The sequence below is a fragment of the Dasypus novemcinctus genome, chromosome 3 (genome assembly GCF_030445035.2).
Source record: "Dasypus novemcinctus isolate mDasNov1 chromosome 3, mDasNov1.1.hap2, whole genome shotgun sequence".
NCBI lineage: Eukaryota > Metazoa > Chordata > Mammalia > Cingulata > Dasypodidae > Dasypus > Dasypus novemcinctus.
In genome coordinates, this window is record NC_080675.1 from 63,717,581 (window position 1) to 63,741,556 (window position 23,976).

Consider the following 23,976-nt stretch of genomic DNA (forward strand, 5'->3'; position numbering starts at 1 on the left):
CATCTTTGTATATCCCTAGCATGGTGCTTTGCACTTAATGAGCCCTTAATAATTACTTGACGAAAAAAATGAATTGGTGATTCAGGTGATGCATAGTGTTCTGTAGGGGTCCATACCTGCAGTGGCTCTCATAACTCAGAAACCAAATACAGATAAAGATTGGCTGCAAGTGTTTCAAGAAATGTTACCCTAGGACAGATAATTAATAAGTTCATCAGAGCTGTTCTCAGGGACATCACAGTCTAGTTGTGTAGATGAGGCAACATGTGGTAGAGTAACAAATAATAGAATGAAATACAGTAGGGTCCAATAAATGGTGTAGAACATACAAATATGGAGAAAGATGGAAACACTTTAAACTTTCCTGAGGAGATTTGGTCAGTCAAGGTCTCACAAAGACGGGAGTTGAGTGGGTCAGGCACAACTGATAGAATTTGTGTAGGCAGAAAGTAGGTTGGAGTGAACTTTAGAATTGAATTCTCTATTAACAATGGCTTTGGGGAAGGAAAAATGGAAATTAATAATAAACATGAAAAAATATGCTATATGGTAAGTTGGATGGTCTCTTTCATAGAGTTCCAGGTCCTCTTCCAGGAATAGTGATTACTTAGGGTCTGGTGAGTTCCTGAATTTGGATAAGGATCAAAGGAACTTATTTATTTGCAGCCCTTGGCACAAGCTGCTTTCAGGATCCAGAAGTTCCACATAAGGAGAAATGGTCACTCTTTTTGAGAGTAAAATCATATTTCTAGAATATGAATTTATGTGGCACCTCTATTCTTTCTACAAACAACAATTCAAAGTTGGCATAACATAATCCTTGAGAGCTAGAAGAGCAGGGACTGCATCAAGATTTATTTAAACTATATCCCTTTTGGTACTGCCAATATCAACAATTGCTCTTAGCAACCATAGGCTATTGTCCTAGCACCCAAGGGATATCAGGGATTATACTAGCAACTGATTACCTTTTCGACAGTTCCTCACCTACATTTATCCTGACATCTTATTTTAAAAACATTTGTGCTATATAAATTCTAAATAATATTAATAACATGGCCAATGAATAATTGATTTACACTTATTATACTTAATATTTTGAGCAAATTTCTATGATCCTCAAGGAGACCAGTAGTGAATGTGCTTGAAGTGTTAAAGAATATAGTGACATTTCTGTGATTTGATTCATTGGCACTCTAAGGACATGAACTCTTAATCCCTGAAATGCTAACTATGCAAAGGTGAGAGTGTATGAGAGCAGAATTATAATTACCTGGGATTAGGCCAAGAAAGAACTCACTATCTAATTTAATGGAGCATTCAACAGCTTACCAAAAGATCAAGGTTTGATGACTTTATTTCAATTATTAATTTTGGAATGATTCATGCAATTTATAGCTTCTCTAGTGGCATAACATAAAATTATAACAGTAAAAAGTAACTGAAAAGAATGATGTACTCTTGGTTTCCTCTGCACCCAAATTTAGAATATGGCGGACAACCTCACAACTCCATAAACACTTTAATTTTTGTCTTAGTCTCTCACTTTCCTTTTTCTTTATTTTTTTTGACTTAGAACATCTCCCCACCTCTCCTGTTATGTGTCCACATCCCAACTGCCCTGTAAATCCTGATGGAAATGCCACTTAAACATGAACACATATGTAATCTACTTGAAGGAAATAATCTCTCATATCTCAGAAATTTCTTCATCTTTGATCTCTCCCCTTTTCTTTTGTGACTTCTAGTTCCTCTTATTCATGTTTTTGTACCACTTTTTTGCTCTTTTTATACTGTACGCTTCTGAGATTGAGATCTGTGTCTGAACCTTCTTTGAGTCCTTCCTTGCATGAATTTATGAAGAGATAAATGAGTGATTTTGTAGGAAGAAGCCATTCTCCTCTCCTCATTGCCTTTGCCCATAGAGGAAGCAAATCACATCAATATTACCCCCTCTCAGGGAAGTGTCACCTGGAGGGGAAGCTTTCGTCTTTTAATACCCCTTACTTAATCCTGCTCAGGGGAGGAGGAGAAGGTTATTTGCTGAGCCTGACTTTCTTTAAGTTACTTTGATTCCAGAGAAGGGAATGGTTTACACAGTCTCTCCATCTGATGAAGAGAAGAGGGAAAAGGACAACAGCCTTTTGCATTTCTTCAATTCAGAAGCTAGGAGTAGGAAAGCTTACCTTTTCCTCAGGTCCAATTCTTGCCCATCAATCCAACTTTACTAGGAATTCTGTGTGTGTGTCTGTGTGTGGGTATGTGTGTGCATGTTTTATAAAATATCGATTCTCCCTCAGCTCTTTGTTTCTGTTCTTTACTAATTAGATCTAAGAAATATGTCAGGGAAATGATTTAGGTTCTCCTTAACCGCCAGTGAAATTTCTCTCTTTTAGGTTGTTGTATTTGTGTTGTATGTTTAATATTTAACAACATTCCTAAAGTATTTTAAGGGCAGTTTTTAAAGACCAGAAGGTCTTTATTTTCCTTCTTAACTTTGATAAGTGTTCTGAGGTTATGAAAGTTTTAATGTAAGGGGATTCTGGATGCAAGGCATAGGGAAAATTTCTATTCTTCATTTTTGCCACTCTTCTGTAATTTAAAAATGTTTTATTGTTTCAATGTTTTTTTACTCTATTATTTTTTTTAAATTTATTGAAACACATCCACTCATACACAAACATACATATACAACAAGTATATAGTAACACTTGCGAACATAGAAAACACACACAATATCACACAGAGTTCATATACCTCACCCTGCCACCATTACCTTTCATTATTGTGAAACATCTTTAAATAATGATTAAAATTCATCCTCAAAATATTACCACAAACCAAAGTATCTTACATTTGGTGCATTTTTCCCCCAACCCACCCTATTAGTTTTTTTATATCACAGATATATGAACATGCACAAACAATAAGTGTATAGTAAAAGTTATAAACTTACAAAGCAAATACGCATAACATCATACAAGGGTCCCATACATCAACCTACCACCAACAACTTGCATTGTTGTGAGACACCTGCTACAAATGATGAAAAAATATTGTCAAAGCCTTACTATCAACTGTAGCCCTCATCTTTTATTTGGTGTATTTCCCCCAACCCACCCTATTATTATATTTTAAATATATTTTTATGACAGAAGTTGTAAACCTACAACAAACATGTATAAGTGCAGGACTCCCACATAACACCCCTCCATTAACACACCACACCACACCATGGTGGAACACTTACTACAGACTATGAGATAATATCATCAGACAATTACCAGGTCCATAGTATACATTTGGCATACTTTTTCCATGCTTTGCCATTATTAACACACTACATCTTTGGTTTCGATGCATGAATATTACATTATTACTGTTGACCACAGTCCATAGGACATTCCAGTTATATTTTTGCCATGCTTCTCACATTCCCACCACCCTGCAATGGTGATGTGCATCTGCTCTAGCTCACAAAGGACACTTCTGAATCTATACCATCAACCACAAATCTCATCCACCCCTGGGTTCACTACTTTAAACAGTCCCTAGATTATTCTCTCACTTTCTGTCATTTGGCATTTACATCCCTATACTACCATTTTCAGCTACATTCCCATTTATAAACCAGCTGTTATTTACTGTAATATATTACCATCAACTCCATGCACGCCCACTTTTTACAGTAAAGTTAATTAAAACTTGTACATACATTAAACATCAGTAGTCCATCTCAGTCCTTTTCTTATCTCCTTTAAGAATCCACCACCTTCCACCAGGGTCTTGAAGCTATTTTTCTACATTTTCTTCTAGAAGCTTTATGGTTCTTGTTTTTGTATTTATATTTTTAATCCATTTTGAGTTAATTTTTGTATAAGATGTGTGATAGGGGACCTCTTTCCTTCTTTTGGCTATGGATATCCTGTTCTCTCAGCACCATTTGTTGAATGGACTGTTCTGCCTGAGTTGGGTAGGTTTGACAGGTTTGTCAAAATCACTTGACCATAAATGTGAGGGTCTGTTCTAAGCCATCAAGTCGGTTCCATTGGTCAATGTGTTTTTCTCTTTATGTTGGCAGTCTGTTGTTTTCACCACTGTAGCCAGGTAATATGATTTAAAGTCTGGAGGTAAGAGTCCTCCAACTTTGCTTTTCATTTTTAAGATGTTTTGGGTTATTTGAGGCCCCTTACCCTTTCAAATAAATTTGATAATCATGGTTTACACTTATTTTTAAAATGTTGGTGGAATTTTTATCAGTGTGCATTGATTCTGTACATCAACTTGAGTAGAATCAGCATCATTTCTTTTTCTTTTTAGAATTGACATCTTAATAATATTCAGTCTTCCAAGCCATGAGAATGGAATGTTCTTCCAACTATTCAGTTCTGTTTTGAATTCCCTAAGCAATGTTTGTAGTTTTCTGAATACAAGTGTTCTGCATGGTTAGTTAAGTTTATTCCTAAGTATTTGGGTTTTCAAGTGTTCTGCATGGTTGGTTAAGTTTATTCCTAAGTATTTGGGTTTTATCTGTCATATTTTATTTTCACCACTCTTTTGACATTTTCGGTTACTTTTATTGATATAATCTTCATTTCTAGACTCTCTTCCAGGTCTTTCTCTCCTGCCTTTTCTTCTCAGGCTGTAGCACACCCTTTGTATTTCCCGCAGAGCTGATCTCTTGGTTACAACTCTCTTAGTTTCTGTTTATCTGTGAATATTCTAAACTTGCCCTCCTTTTTGAAATATAATCTTGCCAGATAAAGGATTCTTAGCTGGCAGTTTTTCTCTTGTGGTATCTTAAATATACCATACCACTGCCTTCTTGACTCCATGGTTTCTGATGAGAAATTGGCATTTAATCTTATTGAGTATCCCTTATATGTTATGCATTGCTTTTCTGTTGCTGTTCTCAGAATTCTTTTTTTGTCTTTGGCATTTGTCATTCTGATTAGCATGTGTCTCAGAGTTGGTCTATTTGGATTTTTCAGATGGGAGTATGTTGTGCTTCTTGGACATGGATATATATGTCCTTCAATAGGGTTGGGAAAGTTTCTACCATTATTTCTCCAAATATTCCTTCTGCCTCTACACCTATGACTCATATGTTTGCACATTTCTTGTTGTTGTGTAGCTACCTATGAACATGTTCGAATTTTTTCCATTCTTTTCCTCATCTGTTCTTTTGTATGTTTGCTTTCAGCAGCCATTTCTTCAAGCTTACCAATCCTTTCTTTTGTCTTCTCAAATCTTCTCATGTCATTCCAGTGTATTTTTAATTTCATTTATTGTGCCTTTCATTCCCATTAGATGTGCTATTTTTCTGTGTATGCTTTCAAATTCTTTTTTGTGCTCATCCAATGTCTTTTTAATATCCTTCATCTCTTTAGACATTTCACTGAATTTATTAAGATTTGTTTGAACATCTAAGATTAGTTGTCTCACCTCCTTTATGTCATCTGGAGGCTTATCTTGTTCCTTTAACTGCACCATATCTTCCTGTTTCTTGGTGTGGATTGTAATTTTTTGTTGGTGTCTTGGCATCTGGCTTACTAGGTGTGTTTATTCTGCATGCATTTTCTCTCTTTAGTTTAGGGCTTTCTTGCCCTTTCTCCCTTGCTGCTTATATGGTAGGAGCTAAGGTGCTATAAACTGTGGAGCCTCAAGCTGCCAGGGTCCGATGAAGCTTCTCCCAATTTTCACCTTCCCAGGGGTAGGGACAGAGCCACAGCCATGTGGAATAATCCAAGTCATGCATGCCTAGACTGTAGTTGCCCAAGGAGACTGATGAAGTTTCATGTCCTTTTCTCCCCTGCCTGGGGTGGGGTTGGAGCTTCAGGTGTGGGCAGCAATCTATGCCATGTGAATCCAAAATCACTGCAGTTACCCAGGTAGACTACTGACTCTGTCCAGACAAATGTACCTGCGGTTATTGGAAGAGGCTGGTTCAGAACTCCTCAGCCTCCTCCCTGCCAGAGATGGGGCTGAAGCCTTGGCTAGGGCTGCAAGTTGATCTGGGTGAAAGAAGCCTGTCCCTATATTCACAATGATTTTTAGTCAGCCCAGCTTCCCTTCATGCTGGGAGTTAAATTGGTGGCTACTGGCTTCTTTCTGACTTGGACAGGTTCAACCTTTAGCTATTTTTAGGATTACACGTTAGCCCTCAGAATTTACTAATCAGTAGGTGAAATTGATGCCCAACTGTCTCTTCCCTCGTTTTTGGGAAGTGTAGCTTCCAGTGCCAGCTGTGGACCAGCTCCTGAGGCAGCTTGCACTGCCAGTGGAGGATGGGCACTGGCCTCTGGGACATGGAGTGGTCTGTTAATGAATCTTCTTTGCAGATGGGCCATCTCCTCCTTCCATTCTTTCAGGGATGGTGTGGGATACTCTTCTGGTCTCCTGGAACCCCCAAACAGGTGCTTCAGATAGTTCTGGGTGATTACTAACTGCCCTGTAGCATGAGCTGACTCTAGGTGCTTCTTACTCTGCAGCCATCTTGCTTTTTGTGTCTGTTTCAATGATTTTAAATCATTATTTCATATTCTGATAGAACATATGTTTAGTTATTATACTTACTTTGGATAGGATGTTTGAGGTCCTTCAGGAGATGACATTACATAGCTATAGACATGTAAGAATGCAGATTCAAGAAGTTAAGTGAAAATCTTAGACCGGAGATTTCGTTGGCTTTCTCTGAGGTACTAAAATAAGATAGGATGGTATGCTAAAGATCTAAAACTCTCCATAGAGAGATCTCATATCTCAACATTTTGTTAACCCACAACTTTTTGGGGATGATTTACTGACCAATAGTCATTTCTCAAGTTCTTTTATTTCCTTTCAAACCAAATTTAGGGCACTGAAATCTTTTGTTGAAAGATGGTAAATATTTAGAAATAAATCATTAAGGGGGTGGATGGAGTTTGTATAAATAAACATCCCTAACTTTAAATTTTCCTTGTAAGAAATGTCTGTTGAAGGCAAATGATTAAAAACAGAATTAATTAATTTTGAAAATCCTGAAAATGAAAGAAAATTACAAACCGCACATAAATTGGGGAAAAATCTGACATCTGCAGTTGATTCATTCATTAAAATAAGACAATCTGTGCAGCCCATTTCTACAACTCCTTTGCAGACTGGCTTAACTTTTCATTCTCATAAAATTGGAGATGGGCCGTTTAGTTTATTGGTAATTGCAGCAGAAGCAGAATGGTCCTGTTTGCCAGCCCACAAACCCCATTGACATTTACCCACTCATGGCAGTGCCAGCCTGCTGCATTATTTCAGTAAGAGATGATCCTTGATGAAAAAACAGCAGCTGCTCACTGAAAATAAACTTGTTTCTGTTTATGCTGTCAGCAGAATGCTGTTTTTAAAAAATCTTTAGATGCTTCATGCTGCTGCAGTATGTTAAATTGTGAAACATAAAGCAACAGTCTTGAAAGACAAGTACCACATTACCTCTATGCCATCATCACATAGATTTTTCTCTTTGTTCTGAATTATTCAAATGCAGATAAGATTGGTGATCTCAGGTGTTCAGACAAATATTAATGATGTCAAGGTCATGGGGAGAACATAAATACTAAGTTCTGGGATCTGGTACTGATTCTGTCTCATTAACCATAATCTAGACAACCTTGGATATGTCTCTCCTGATCAAGCTGAGCTGCAATTTTTCCATTTGATCTAAATGGTCTTTTAAAAACTTCCCACCACTCTGTCATGCAATTGTCCTATTAGTCCTATCAGTTTAGAGAATATGTGCAACTAATGTAAATTTATTCTGACCCCAGGTAAATTAAACAAAGTACTCTTTTACTAAATGGTTAATAAATATACTTTCCTATTAAAGGAGTGACACATTTTTTTTGGTCAAACGCATATATCCAAAAGTGGATTTTGACTTTTTCCCATCAATGGAGAGTGGGAAGATAAATTATGTTACATCTAAAGGTAAATTACCATATCAGTAGTGTGGTACTCATTTGAAAATTAGATAACATTCGTTAGAAAATAATGCAGTATATCTATATTAATAGAGTGTTCATAACATTAACATTATTGGTTCGAAAGAAAACAAGCATAAAAATAGGATTATTGTCAATACTTGCTAATGTCAGCTTTTAAAAGTTTAACTGTTCTTATGGGCTCCTCCTGGTATCCCCTTACAGTTTTATATTCTATTTCCTTGCTGAGGAAAGGTGTTGGGACTCTTTACATGTGTTTATTGAATGTTCATTTATCTTCTTTTGTTTGTTCAAATATTTTGTCCATTTTTAAAAATTAGATTGTCTTTTTATTATTGAGTTGTAAGAACTTTTACAAGCACTTTCTTCAACCGTGTCGCAAATATTTTCTCCTTGTCTGTAACCTGCCTTTTATTTTTTTAGCAATGTCTTGAAGAGTTGAACGTTTTACTTCTGCTAAAGTTCAATTCATCATTTTCTTTTAAAATTAGTGCTTTTTTTGTTGTAAGAAATCTTTGCCCACCCGTAGGATGCAAAGATTATCTCCTGAGTTTTCATCCAGAAGTTTTTTTAATCATTTTAGCTTTTGTGTTTGGACTTTTATACTTTTATAATCAGAAGAGACGTTACAATATTTTTACTGAGAACATGGTACTTTTAACATAAACAAGTAGAACTTTACAAATCGCTTCCAATTTAATCTCTCAAAAGGTAGCATTGATAAAAGTTCCGATTTATAAAACTATATCTGGGAGTATATTTCTCAAAAAGGAAAACTACAGTTTTAATTTTACTTTCAGTCTACTTATGGAGAAGCAGAGGTCTTGTTTGTTTTTGTTGTTTTGTTTTGCCTCATCTTGTCTTTTCATAACAAAACATCCTTCAGCATAAGAAGGCTCATTTAGCTGGCACTGCTTGACATAATCACCTAGTTAAATAAAACAAATATTTTCTAAATTCTTACTAGAATATGTCCCACAGTGTGCTAGTTGTTGGAAATAATAAATCTTATAAAATTTAATCCATACAATAGACTTAAGTCTATTTTTCCTTGACTTGGACTCTAGGCAAGGAAGGTTATTCCTAGCCAATGATTTTGTGGTTGTCTGTCACCCTTCCGTTTGTGACTGGTCTTCTTGCCAGGGTTAAGAATATGGTTGGAAATTCCCCTATTCTGTGTTTAGGCTCTAGAATTAACTCAGACTTGTGGAAATAACACCTTTTCAACTCTTCTATTGCTTTGCAATTTTTCTTTTATTAATGTACTTAAAATTAATTATTTATTACCTACTATGTGCCAGAAACCATGTTCTATGCAGGAAATTAGACTGTGAATATGAGACGCTGCCATTGCCCTTCTAAAGCTAACAGTGAAGTGGGAATGTATGGCCTTAAACAGGTAACTAGAAGTATGATGTGTATTGTAAGGATAAATGTCATGCTATAGCACACATAACAAAGAGCTGAGGAAGTGACATTTCAACTGAGATGAGTTGGCAATAAAACAGGCATGAAAGAGTTCCAGGAAGAGGTACAATGTATGAAACAACCCTGGGGTGGAGAAGAGCATGGTATATTTGAACAGCTGAAAAAGGGCCAATATGGTTGCAATCTAGAGAGGGGGGCAAAGGGTATATGGAGTCAGGGCCAGATCCACACTGAACTTTGAACAGTTAAGATGCCATGGACCTTTGAGGAGATGTAACAGAAAAACTTGCTTTGGTAGTTTGGAGTTGTATGTACCTCAGAAAAACTTGTTTTTAAACTAAATCCCTTCCGGTGAGTGTGGACCCATTGTAAATAGAACATTTTGATGAGGTGTGGCCTACCTCAATCAGAATTTGCCTTAATCCTATTACTGGAGTCCATTATTAGCAGAATGAAATTCAGACAGAGAGAGAAAGACATAGAGGGAGCAGCCAGAAGCTGAGTATCAAGGGAACCTGAAAGAGAAGGGAGAGACCAGGAGATGCCACCACGTGCTTTGCTATGTGACAAGCTAAGGACCAAAAATTAATAGTCACCAGCTTCAGCACGCCAAAGTATTAGGATGAAAGCATCATCTTGATGATACTTGGATTCTGACTTTTTCTAGCTTCAAAACCGAACATGAATAAAGTCCCATTGTTTAAGCCACCATATTGCATGGTGTTTGCTTGAGCAGCTAAGGAAATAAAACACTTGCTTCACCTGGCTTCAAAAATAAAAGGATTTTTATTTTCTGTCTTATATAACTGTGGGAAGCTGCCTCTGGCACTAGCATTGTATTGCCATCTTGTTACCAAACGCCATCTTAGATACTAACCCAGTTAGGTTTCTATTCCCCCAACCCAGTTAGGTTTCTATTCCCCCATCCTCACTGAAGTAAGTTAAGTTTCTATTTCTCTTTACGCCACTCCCCCGGGCTCCGATTGGGCACTCCCTAAAGCTTGCGAAAGTTTTTTCCCCGACGTTGCCAAACAACCATCTGCGCATGCGTGTGGCGCGAAAACCGAAAATCTAGTTACTTAATCATTTACCAACACATGCGCTGTCGTCAGTATGTACTACCTTCTTCCTTCCTAGTTATAAATACCCCTACCCTACCCCTAATAAACGAGACTTGATCAGAATCCTGTCTTGTCTCCATTCTTTCTCGTCCCCTGCCCCTACACCCGCTTCTTCCCACAGGTTCCTGGACTCGCCCCCGCTGGTTTCGGACATATAACAAGAAACCTTGAGGTATGACAGTTTCAGGGTTAGTCGATTTAGGAACTCATATCATCAGATTCTTTCTCTTATTTTGAATGACATTCCCAGACTTTCAGCAGTTCTCCTCATGTCTGTAAGATGTAAGATGCACATAATGCTTCAGGCATCATATCCTAACATATTAATTTCCAGTGATGTAAACAATACTTTTCTTTGTTTCTTATTTTAAGAAGAGTGTATTCCCATGAGCTCCTCCCAATTTTTCCTTTCATCTCATTGCCCAGAATGGGTTACAGCCTCATTTGTTTTCTGTACTGATCATTAATTAGGAGAGTATGACCATTATAACTGTAGTCATTTGAGGAATAGATGGGGACCAGTAAATGGAGACATTAGACATATATAACTCTTTCCTCTAGTTAGTCTGTAATGGGGAAGAGGGAGATAAGTGCCTGAAGAGTAGAATATGGGTTCAAGAGTAGTCAGAATTTCCCAGAATGTTTGAAAATAGTTCAAAATTGGGGTTCTACCAGCCTAGAAGTAGGGGAGAATGGTTGTTAAATGAGCCACCAATAGTGTCTTAGGATTTTGAACTTTATAAAAAGGGAATTGGAGGACAACTGAAAGGCTTCAAGCATAGAAATAATGTGATGAAATTTTTATTTAAAGTATAATCTTCTCCAGTGTAAAAAAAATCTTGAGGAACAAGAAGAAAGAAATTTATTAGTCTGATAGTAGCACATGTGGACCTGATGGTTATTGGAGTAGTTGGGTTAGAGAAAATGTTTATAATCTAAATATATTTAGTAACTAAAATAAACAAGAATTTGTGATTGTTTACAGTTGGAGGATGAGGCAAAAGGTGAGATCTGTTTGCTTCTTATGTTTCTGGTTTGGACAACTGGGTAGAAAGTGATGTCATGTATTAATAAGGAAAAACGGAAGGCATACCAGGATGTCAGAGTTGGTAGAGCATTTATTATTTCAGTTTTGACTATATTGAAATTGAAATGTCAATAAGATATTTAAGTAAAGATATCTGGTGATGGTATAGGTCTGGAACTCAGAGGGGAGGCTGAGTTACAGATATAATTTTGATTATATTCAGGAGTGTATTAAACGACTTCAGACATAATATAGGATGAGGAAAATGGACTGCTTAATCAAGCCCTGAGGGATGGCAAGATTTAAAAGTCAGGGAGGTGGAGTTTCTGACAAAAATGACAGTAGAATGGCTCTAAGAAGTTGGAGGAAATCCAACGAAATATTATGCCATGCAAGTAAAGAATGTTTCAAAGAGGAGGGAACATTCACTTCTGTCAAATATTTCTGATCATTTCAGTAAGATGAAGAATGAAGAGTGGCCATTGGATTTAGTGACATAAAGGTCACTGATACTCTTTATAAGAGTAGTTTTGGTAGAGTGGAGATACAATCAAGACTGGAGTGAATTGAGTAGTCAGTGAATAGTAGGAAAAGAGATTCCCAGAAAAAAAAGAAGTAATGGAAATTATCATATAATCCCTGGAAAGGTTTTGTCTTTAAATTTTCATGCTTGGCAAGTGTGACAGTTTGAGATCATTTTATGAATCCCCCAAAGAGAAAGATTACATCTGTAAACTAATTTATTCCTCTGGGTGTGATACCTTTTGATTATATTGAATTCAGTTGAGGGGTCCTTGATTAGATTACTTAATAATATTGCTTTGAAGACTTTCTTTGATTCAACTGAGTCAGTAGGGCATGATTCTGGTTGAGTTACTGCTCCCTTGGTGGATGTGATATAAATGGGAATTCTCTCAAGAGAGACACCCTGGAAGAGAGAGAGCGCTGTCATTTTTGATCCAGGGGCCCCAAGAGAGATTAGCTATTCCTGATAGTCTTGCAGCTGACCTTGTGAAGAGAGCAGCACAGCCTAGAAGGCCTGGGAAGAAATGAGTCCTGTACCAGGAGAGAGAGAAAGCCCTGAGAAACTAGCCCTATGCCAATCTGCTGCTGAGACAGGAAGCCCAGAAGGGAAGGGCAAACCCTCACAGAGATCAGTGAACATCCTGCTTCAACACATGGCAGCTGACTTTGGTGAGAAAATAACCTTGAGTTGGACTCTCTAGGGTCTTGTAACTGTAAGCTTTTACCCCAAATTAATGCCCTTTATAAAAGCTAACAGATTTTTGTACTTTGCATTGGCACCCCTTTGGCAGATTGATATAGCAAGGTAGAGTGTTAATCAATCCACAAAAGGGTAGGATAAGCAAAAATGAGATGAAAATGCAGCATCTACTGTGAATTAAAATCAAGGTGTTAAACTCACCACTTTCTTCCATAAATTATTTATTGAGGCAATAAAGTCATAATCCAATCAGTTGTTTGATAAAACTTAACTGTACTAATTACTTACCACACAATTTTTGGACAAATAAGAGCAGACAAAAATGAAAAGAAAATTCACCATTATTGTAGTACTCCTTCAGAAACTTTAGCCTGCTTGAATTTCTAAATTCATACTCTAACAGAAGATGATTAAGGAGACTCCTTCAACCATTGGAAAGTGCATCTGATAGCATTACACAATAGATTCTGGCACTGGACTAGATTACTGAAGTGTGGACTATGAATGGAAGAGAACAGAGGTGAAAGCATCATCATTTATCAAGATGCTTCATAGATGACTAGTTATTGGACACACAATTCATATGCTCCTTCATTCAGTTTTACATAAGAAACTATATCAGTCACCTGATAGGATGAATTAGCATACTGAAAATAAGACAAACTGTGCCCTATGTTGGGAACTAGTTTCAATGAAATTAAATTTTTGTCATTTTATGGGCAGTTGAAAATGAGACATTTAAAAATAATTCATTTTGGCTAAGAAAGTATTACTATAGGTTTTCCTACTCTTTTCTAAGATAATTCTATGATTCTGTGTTTATATATATCATTTTACATACAATAACATTCTTAAATATTCCTAAAGAGAGTGATTAAAAATGATCCTTAAGCTTTCTTTAAAGAGGACATACAGGAAGTCTTGTTTTACAATTATTTTCATTCATTTGGCAGTCAGTCAACATTTAGGAACGGCTGCTTCTGTGTTATACATTGTTCCGGGTGTCCTATTTCCTTAGGTTCTATAATACAAACTCATCTGGTTTTCAACCCACCTCTTTGTTTTCTTCTATTTAACTTTGTCATTTAGACAGTCCTTTATATCTGCCTTCCTTACATGTTGATTTTCCTTGGGATTATTTCTAAGTCCTTTTCTCTGTTTACTCAGCCAACTTCCAGAGGTGATTATATATACTCTAATCTTTTGGAAGGAGTGACTGCATAACATGGGAGATAAGCTTTTAGTTATGGGGTCTTGCAGGTTTGGGGGTTTGGTGTACATCCATTATTAGCTGAATTATTTGAGGAAAATTCTGTATAACATCTTAGCTTCTCTATTTCCCCATTTACAGAATGCAGTTAATAATGGTACCTTCTTTATTGTGAAGATTAAATGAGATGCTTGAATCATTCTTAGCAGTGTCTGACATATATTAAGTACTCTGTTAATGAATTTTATTCTATTTTATTTGTATTAAATTATTCTTCATTCACTCCCATGTTTCAATTTGCAACCATCTGTAGGTAGAGGTTCCAAATATCTGTCTCCATTCCTACCTTATTCCTGAGATACAGACCCTTCTATCAAATTGCTTACTGATATCTCTTACTGGATATCTTCAGATAGCTTATGTTTAACATGTTCAAAACAGTTTGTTATTTCCCTATTCTTCCCACACTTGCCTCTTCTTGGACAACTTTTACTGACTTTTTAGAGGGAAGTCCTTGTTGACCCCACGTCTTGGCTCTGCCCATGTGTTCCCAATTGTAATGTGTATTTTCCTATCATTGCATTTACCACACTGTTATAATTGCCTGTTTACTTGTCTTTATCTCCCTCAAGTCCCTGAATCCCAGCACTCAGCTTAATTCTTTAGCATAGTAGGTGCTCAATAAATGTTTATTGAATTGATGCTGATAGATATTTATCAAAGGGCATTTCCACTAACATACATACAGTATAATACAAGATATTTAAATAAATAATTATAATACTGTAAAAATATTTTAATAGAATATTGAACAAGCTATGCCAAGTTAGGCTGATTGGAGATCCAGGGAGTGGCTGGCCCTGGTAGCTGCTAGATGATGATATGGCTTAAGGTTATTCAACAAGGCTAGTTTTAGTATAAAAGCTACTATTGGAGCCCCAGAGAAGTGTGTAGCTCCTGCTGAGAGGATTGGTCAACACTTGAACTGAATTTAATGTAAGTGGGAATTTATATGATGGGGAATTTAAAGAGGAGGAGGAGAACTGTACTGGGACACTCAGATTTGGAAAAACATGCCATTTGCAAATAAAATTAATAATTTGGTGTGGTCAAATATAACCTGTATCTCTCTGATGGTGGTGTGATGTGCAGCTGGAAAAGTAGGCTATTCTAGAAATTAGTACTTTGTCTTATGGACAACAGCAGGCTCTTTATTTTTAATAAGAAAATAACTCAAGAAAAGAAAAAGTATCAGGGTGTATATTAGTTAAGGTTCCCTCGGGAAATCGAATCAACAGGAGATATCTGTAAATAATAAGAGACTTTATGATATTGGCACGAGAACTCCTAAACCTCCAGAAGGAGGGTTGTTAAAGGGCAGAAGGACAAGTCTCAAATTTTAATGTAGGTAAGTAATGAATAGCTTTTTCTGACCTCAAGTTAAATTGATTTCAACAATGGAAACTTTAGGGCTCATCAGCAAAAGTTCTTAAATGTCTAGGAAAAGACGTATTTTTCTCAGTAAATATAGCAAGGGTGTTAAGAAGGTAGGATTTAGGAGAGGATGAATAAACATATTGATTCATGTTGACTGTCTTTGTAGTCATCTTGCAAATGAATTACACTTCGCCCTCAACCCACCTTTGTCCTAATCAGGCAGTTTTTGACCAATAAGCAAACTCATAAGGATTTTCAAAATTGGATTAGTCAGCCAAAGGGGTGCAGATGCAAAATACAAGAAATCTGTTGGCTTTTGAAAAGAGTATTTATCTATGGTAGAAGCCCACAGTACCAGACCATAAAGCATAAATTACTTCCTTCACCAAAGTCCGTTGCTAAGTGTTGGAGCAAGATAGCTGCCGATGTCTGCTGAGAGTTCAGGCTTCCTGGGTTCCTCTCTTCCAGGGCCTTGTTTCTCTCTAGGCTCAGTGCCTCTGCTTGCTCCCCAAGGCCAGATGTAAACTATCAGGCAAATGACTTGCCTCTCTTCCTGGGGCCTCTGCTGTGTCCAATTGAGCCTTCTCTCTTTCCTCATGTATCTGCTTCTTTATGTGTTTATTTCCTAGGCTCCAAGATCAAAACTCCAATCTCCCTTCTCTGAGGTGCTGTTTCCCTTGGGGGGTGGGACTTAATATCCTACTGAGGTGACACAATCAAAACCCCAATCGTTTTTTAATCAAGTGAAATTGAAACCTCTGAATTTAATGTAATCTAATATGCCTAGAGGAACAAATCAGTTTCTAAACAATCCCGATATCTATTTTTTGGAATTCATAAACAATATCAAACTGCTACATCCATTGCATTGCCTTAATTCAACAGTAGCAGGAATTTATTGGCCAGCTGTAGTTATGGCTTGCTTTTGTAATTCCTTTTTATTGGTAACAGAACCTTGATTTTCTTTGGGGAAATATTTCCCTTAATTTCCAGTGATCATGATGGAATTAATTATCATGGTGCCCAGACTCAACTGGTCAACAGATGTGTATGGGGAACAAGCTCAGCCAATCAAACTCTTCCTGAAATTTGAACTTTAGTGAAGTGACACAAAGAGAGGAAAAGGTTAAATCTGATTTATTCCACTTACGGAGACCTGGAAACCTTTTTCATTGCTCCTGTTCATTCAGTTTTCAGAAGCTTCTTGGTCCCTTACTTCTCAATATGTGGTTTTTCAGGTTTTCTTTTATTTCATGAGTTGTTTCATCCATATACTTCCATACAGTTATCTAGGTTTATAAGTTACCAAGAACCTATTTCCATTGGTAGCAGTCAAATATAACTAATTTATTTTTGTTACAAATTGTTCAAAACCCTCAAAAAGAAATATAAATGAAAACTTTACAATAAATCAAATATCTTATTTTTAATAAGGCACCAAACAATTTCTGTTTTCAAAGAACTTGTCTTTCATAATGAGCACATAGGGATTTTCACATGAAAACATAATGGATCACTGAGACTTTGATCTGTATGGTGTGTATGTTATAAGAGCAGGCTCCGCAGGTGCATCATCAGAGACAAAATCCAGTCTCCACCATTAGCAACAATAGGACCTGGAAAAATTTTCTTAACTTCTTGGTTTCTCCATTTCCCTATTTTAAAATGGGGTGAAGATAATTCATGTAATGTACTCAGAACACTGCCTAGCACACAGGAGGGTCTCAATATATAAACATTAGTTCAATTTGAAGGCTGTGCTGTCATTTTGAGTTAGAACTTGATTTTGAGATTTTTCTAAGCAGGGAGCTTGTTTTAGCCATATAATCTTTCTATTTCTGAGCCTAGTAGGTACTCTTTGTTTTTTCAGTGGCTACACTGTGATATAACATTATGAAATTTGTTTCTATACTTGTGTTTGTTGCTTTTGATATCAACACAGAAATCTAATATCTAATATAACATCATTGAGAACTTGGAGATGATTACAAATCTGCTGTCTCCTGAACTCTACAGGATGCCCTTGCTTTAAATAGTTACAAACTTAAGTAATAGCTTTTCATTGTTTATTTTCTTCCCAGTTAGTTGTGCTAGAATACATCTCTTGAACAAGTAAGAATATGCCAATTGTTCTCAATCTTGGCTACACATTAGAATCACTTGAAGTGCTTTCAAAAATATTGCTTCCAGGTCACCACTCCAGACCAATAGAACCAGACTGTCTGGGGACAGAACTGGGACAACAGCATTTTTTCTGAAACCTCCAGGTGATTTTAATATGCAGTCAACTCAATTACTGCGGCTTCAACTTTCTTAGACAATCCTAGTAAGAAGGCATACATCTGAAAAGTACAGAGGTTTTGTTTTGTTTGTTTTGTTTTTCTTTTAGTAAGTTAAGTGTATGTAATTTTAGAATTAAGGATTTCTGAATTTTGACTCAGTCGCCTGACAATAGTCTGTTTGTAATGCTGAAGAATAGGTTAAGACGGTTCAGGAGAGAGGCTATCTCTTTGATGCCTTTATTCTCCACCACCACCATCCCCCACCTCTTTTCATTATCAGGATATAAGAAACAATATTGATTTGTTGAGAGCAGATGGAATTGGGGTAGCAGACTTGAGAATTTACTGTATTTTGGGTGTTTATGATGTCTTTGTGAACACTTCAGCTTCTTAAGAGGCCACGGTCTGTAAATAATCTGATTTCATTTTATAGGAATTTTGCAATACAAACGATTCCTGTCCAAATTTATATTACTCAAGACCCTTGGGGGCATGGATTTGGGTTGAGAGTGAGAACAGAAGTTATTAGTATATACACATACACACATATGTGTGTGCTTAAATCATTTGTGTCTGTTGCCTTATTTTTCTTCTCTGCTATGTGAATTACATTTAGAGCCTTAACCACTTAATTTTTCCAATATTAGAAGACAGCTATCACCTCCCTTTCAATATTTCCTGTCTATTGGATGAACATGGGCAGTTCCATATCTGTCATGGTTTCAAGAACATTTGGTATGCTCAGTTTCCTGGTTAATTGTACTTGCTGATATTGACCAAGAATTCACCATGTTATAGGCACTATCCTAAGTGCTTAGCATGTATTAAATCATTTGGTCCTCACAGCAACTCTATGAGGGAGCTGCTAATTTATTTTTACACATGAGGAAACTGAGGTATAAGTATATTAAGACGTTTAGAAACTTGTCCTAGGTCATCAGGTACTAAATAGTGGATCCCATATTAAAATTTTCTCATCTAGTAAAAGTTGTCTAATTTAAATAAAAAAACAATAAAAAACAGTGCACCCTAATATAAACAATGGACTGTAGTTAATGTACAATTATAAAAATGTTCATTCATCAGTTTTAACAAATGTACTACTTTAATGAAGGTGTTAATAATAGGGTGGTATATGGGAACTCTGTATTTTATACATGATTTTTCTATAACCTTACAAATTCTTTAATGAAAGAAATATTTAGCAAGTTTGAGCTTTCAGTTTCAATCATTACGCTATGATGGTTTATACTCCATCTAGTAAGATATAATTGAATCTGTAAAAGTGCAATCAGGGTAGTAATCCATCGGAGGGTATAGGTGGGAAAGAGGAAGTTGGCTTAAATTAGTTGAAAGAGAACTTTTTCATTTTTGAATTGACAAATAAAACAGGAATTTGTATAGTTTTATTTCCCCCTCTGAGCAGTTCATGGAAACCTTTGCTACAATGTTGTATATTCTGACTATAATGTCTAGAGAAATGAAATAAATATAAAGTCTATACAACCTTATTTGGACTATGATATGAAGTCATACACCATTTTCAATTCTCTGTCAAATGGATAAAACTACTTACATATTACAAATTTCATTTTGATCTGGCTCTCTGTATACTTTTTTGAAAGACAATGCTTCAAGACACGACATCTAATGTAGGAGTCCCTTGTGTTCATTGAACCTGCAGGTTAATCTTTTATTTAATGCCATAGGAACTCACAGGCAATGAGGCAGGATAGATTTATCAATCCCAGGACATCTGAAGTAACAGGCAGGGGAAGTCTGTGCTCAGTGGTGTAATGTTTCAGGAGAAAAGCTACGCTTACCAGAATGTGCACCACTGTATTTAGGCATCTGGCCAATGCTTAACACTGCCAGAGAGGTGCAATTTTATTTTAATCATCTATTTTTATGCCAAGGCCAAGAGCAGCTTTTCCACTGGCTTCTACATCCCCATCAATTATAACAATGTGCACTTCAGAACCCTCAGTTCAGGGAGTCTGCATTTGCATATTAGTGAAGAAGCAAAATATATTAGTTCCTTTCATCTTTGGAAGGTGGGACAGAGAGATAATCATGAAAGCAAGGACTAGACATTTCCTAGAATTTCAGTTCTAAAACATACCAGCCTAGGCAGATAACATTTGAATCATGATGTCAAAATACAGCAAAACAATAAGGTATTTTAAGATCAGCATCTTAGAAGAGCAGACAGTTTATGGAAGTGCATTTTTTAAAAATAAAGATGAAGTCATTTTAGTCCAGCCTATGCACTGAAGATTGGAACACATAGGTTTACCACACACTTAGCTCAAATAATTAACAAAGGCAGTATCTCAAGTAAAAATAAAGACTGAAACTACCACATCAACTATTTTGATCAGACTAATCTGCTGAGCATGTGCACAACCCATTCGGTTTTTTTTCCCCCCATAGAATTGTTTAGATTAGGATAGTTACGCTTTGGGCACATGCAGTCAGAATTAAGCGTGACAAGGCATAATTCAAAAAGCAACGATTTCAATCACAGCTTATGAAGACTATAAGTGAATGGAGCCAATATAAAATATATTGACATTTCTCTTGATTCCATCATATTTTTTGCATAATTCCTTTTCTTGCCACTCTGATAGTCTATAACGTCAGACTCATAGTTCAAATCTTTCATCCAAAGTTTGACTTTCCTGCCTCACATTCTCCAGTTCTGAAAGAACTTTCTTCATCATAGATCTTATCCAAGCAACACCATTCTCTCCTTTGATCTTTTCTGATATTAATAAATCTTCTATAAATTAGGGAATCATATACTCTTGCTTTTTCTACCTTTGATAAATCTCTGCATGTCAAAAATTAAAAAAAATAAGTTTTTCTTTAAGTTGGTCATCCCCAATTTGCATGACATCTAATTTATTTATATATTTGTGTAAAATTTATCTTGACCTGTGGCTTTTGAAAATCATGGAGTAGTAAACCTGACACAAGCAAAAGATGTCAGTAGTCCAGTCCTCTGTTTGATGCTTGAATCTTCTCTGGTTACCCAGGTTTGCCTGGGCACCTCAAGTCAGGGAGCTTACCATCTCACATAAATATGCCTTTTAATAATGATTATTAGTCATATATTTCTTCTATACATAAATTAAATTAAAAACCTCATTTACTTTACAACTTTTCACATATTTGAAACAGCTATCATCTCCCCAAGCATGGCCAATCCATATATGATGATATGGTTTCATGACTGTTCTACATACTCACTGTTCTAGTTACTCTCTCTGATTTTTCCATATGTGTGGTAGACATGTAAATGCACTTCTCATAACCTCCTTCAACCTGCTACTTAGTTGAGGGGAATTAGGTGAGAAGAGAGGCTCCAGCTGTTAGCTCCATCACCATCTGCTTCAGCTACAGAATGTTACCTTAAGCAGCTCATGTTTTCCCAGGACTGATCTAGGCACAGAATAAAGGCAAAGATATGTCTGTCTTACCTGGGATAACTCTGATAGGGCAGTATTTGTTCCAGAGTTCCCTACCAGGTTGGCCAAGGTTTTGTCAGTTTGACTTTTTCCTCTACCCAATACTGCTTCTTCCTCCTCCTTTTCACAGATGTTGATTTTTAACAATTAGTTTGTCTTGGTCTTATCTTCTGTTTTCAGGGAACCTAGTTGCGATAATGTTCCTTTCTGTCTATATTTCCCTGTGCCAGATTAATTTAGAATATTTTTTTGCATCAAATACAGACTTTCTGTTTATTTGTGTTAAATATGATTTAAAAAAATATTGAGTCCTATTCTCCCAGTTTGTTAGGACTGTTTTCAATTCAATTGTGTCAGCTCATGTATTTGCTACACCAAGGTTTGCCATTTTAACACAGGATAACCATCAACCCTTTTATTCATCAATTGTTTTGGTAAAATGTTAACAAAGCCATTTTTGAGGTTAGAGTTCTATTCTCAAGTTTACATTAACATGAATCAATTTCTTAGTGTTTATTAGTTATAATTATTCATCTACTAAATAATACATTTTATTTAAATTTCTTACTGCTAGAGTAAGATAAAAGATATTATCATTTCTTAAGTAAATTTTAATTGAAATATAAGATAAATATAGAAAGTTGCACAAGACTAGGATTAATATACTAGTACATTACAGAAAATGAAATAGAATCCAGCACCCAGAAGGAGTCTCCAAGCCAATATCCTCAGCCTCTCCCCAAAAGATAACGGATTTCTGATTCAGTTATATTAATAGATTAATATTGATTATTTTAATACTTTGTGTAAACTCAACCTTAGAGTAGGTATTTCTTTTGTAAGTATTTGTTCACTCAACGTTATTTTTGTATAGCAGTAATTTATTTTTATTTCTGTATTGTATTTCCTTTTATGTATATAGATCAATTTATCCATTCTTTTGCAGATTAACAGTTTGGTTTTCCTAGTTTTTGATTATTTAAAAATGCTGACGAATATTATTATGTGTTCTGATGTACCCAATTTAGATTTTTGTTGGCTGTCTGACTAAGAATGCAGTTAATGGCGTCATAAGATATTCGTATGCTTGTCTGTGATATATACTGCCAGTTTTCCAAAGAAATTGTACTACTTTGCACTTCTACCAGCAGTGTCTCAGAGTTCCAGTTCTATATTCTCATCAGTTTTTACTGTCAGTCTTTTTCACTTGTTTGCATTCCCTTGGCAATTAATGAAGTAGAACATTCAGAGTTTAACAATTTAGATTTCCTTTTATGCAAACTTCTAAGGTCTTTTGACTTTTTAAAAATTATTTGATTAGTTCTCTTGATTACCATTGCTTTTTATATGGCTTTAATACAAACACTTTGTTGATTATATGTATTAAAAATATATTCTCTGCCTTGTGTTTTAGTTTGCTAAAGGCTGCCAGGTCAATATACCAGATATGTGTCAGCTTTTAGGATGGGGATTTATTAACATAAATGTAGTTTCAAGACTGAAAAAAATGTCCAAATGACAGCATCAGGTGACACTTTCCAGGAGACAAGACTCCTGATGATCCTGACTCTTGCCACATGGTGGGGCACAATGGCAATGTCTGCTGGTCCCTGCCTTCTCCTTGGGGCTCCCTTGCTTTTAGCTTATGGCTGCTCTGTCTGTAGCTTTTTCTCTCAGCTTCTGAGGGTTCCTCTCTCTGTGCTTTTGTACTTCACCAGTTCCAGCCTCTGGCCCCCAGACCCTTTCTCTCAGCCTCTGTGGCTCTCTTTCTCTGTATTCATCCATTTATAAATGGCTCCAATAAAGGAAATAGGATCCACCCAGCATCAAGCCTCACTGGAATAATCAAATCAAAGATGTTTAATTGAAGTAATTTCATCAAAAGTCCCTGCCTACAATAGATATGGATTAGCTATAAGGATAAGATCTTTCCCCAGGTACATATAGTCTCAAACTACAACATCTCTTCTTAATGTTGTCTAAAAATAAAAAAGAATTTTAAAAATATTTATATGGTCCAATTTACCAACATTTTTCTTTATAGTTAGTTTTACTTATGTCCTGATAAGACATCTTAATCTATCCCCAAGGTTTTTAAGATATTTTCCTACATTACTTTCTGGAAGCTTTATTGTTTATTTCTCATATATTATCTAAAATCCCCCTGAAATTGTTTTGGTGTATGGTTTGAAGTAAGCGATCAATATTCTTTTAAACATATAGGCATGTAAATTATTGAATTGATTGAAAAGGTAATTTGTTTTCCCCCTGTTTTGCAGGGATATATTTTTTTAAAAAAATTATTTTTATTTTTAAAGAAGCTTTAGATTACATATATGTTCCATAAAAAATATCTGGGATTTCCATATGCTCCACCCCCTCCCCCTGCAGTACTATATTTTATTTCTAGTTTGTGATGACTTTATTTTTATTAATTATAAATAGATTCTGAATTTTATCAAAAGCATTTTTTTTTCATAATGAGGTCATTATACAGTTTTTCTCCTTGGTTTTATTAATGTGGTGAATCTCATTGATTGTTTTAATGATAAACCCACTTTATATTTTTGGAATTATTTCAATTTTTTATGATATCGTTTTTTCTTATCACTGAATTCAAATTGCTATTTTTTTTCTTTTTACTTCTGTGTCTATATTCATGGGAAAATTTCACCTGTAAATTCTTATTTTCTTGTAATGTTCTTGTCAGGTTTTGATATTAAGAATTGTGCTGCCTTCATAAGAAGACTTGGGAAATATTTCTACCTTCCTGTTCTCTGAGTACATAAAATTTATTTTTATA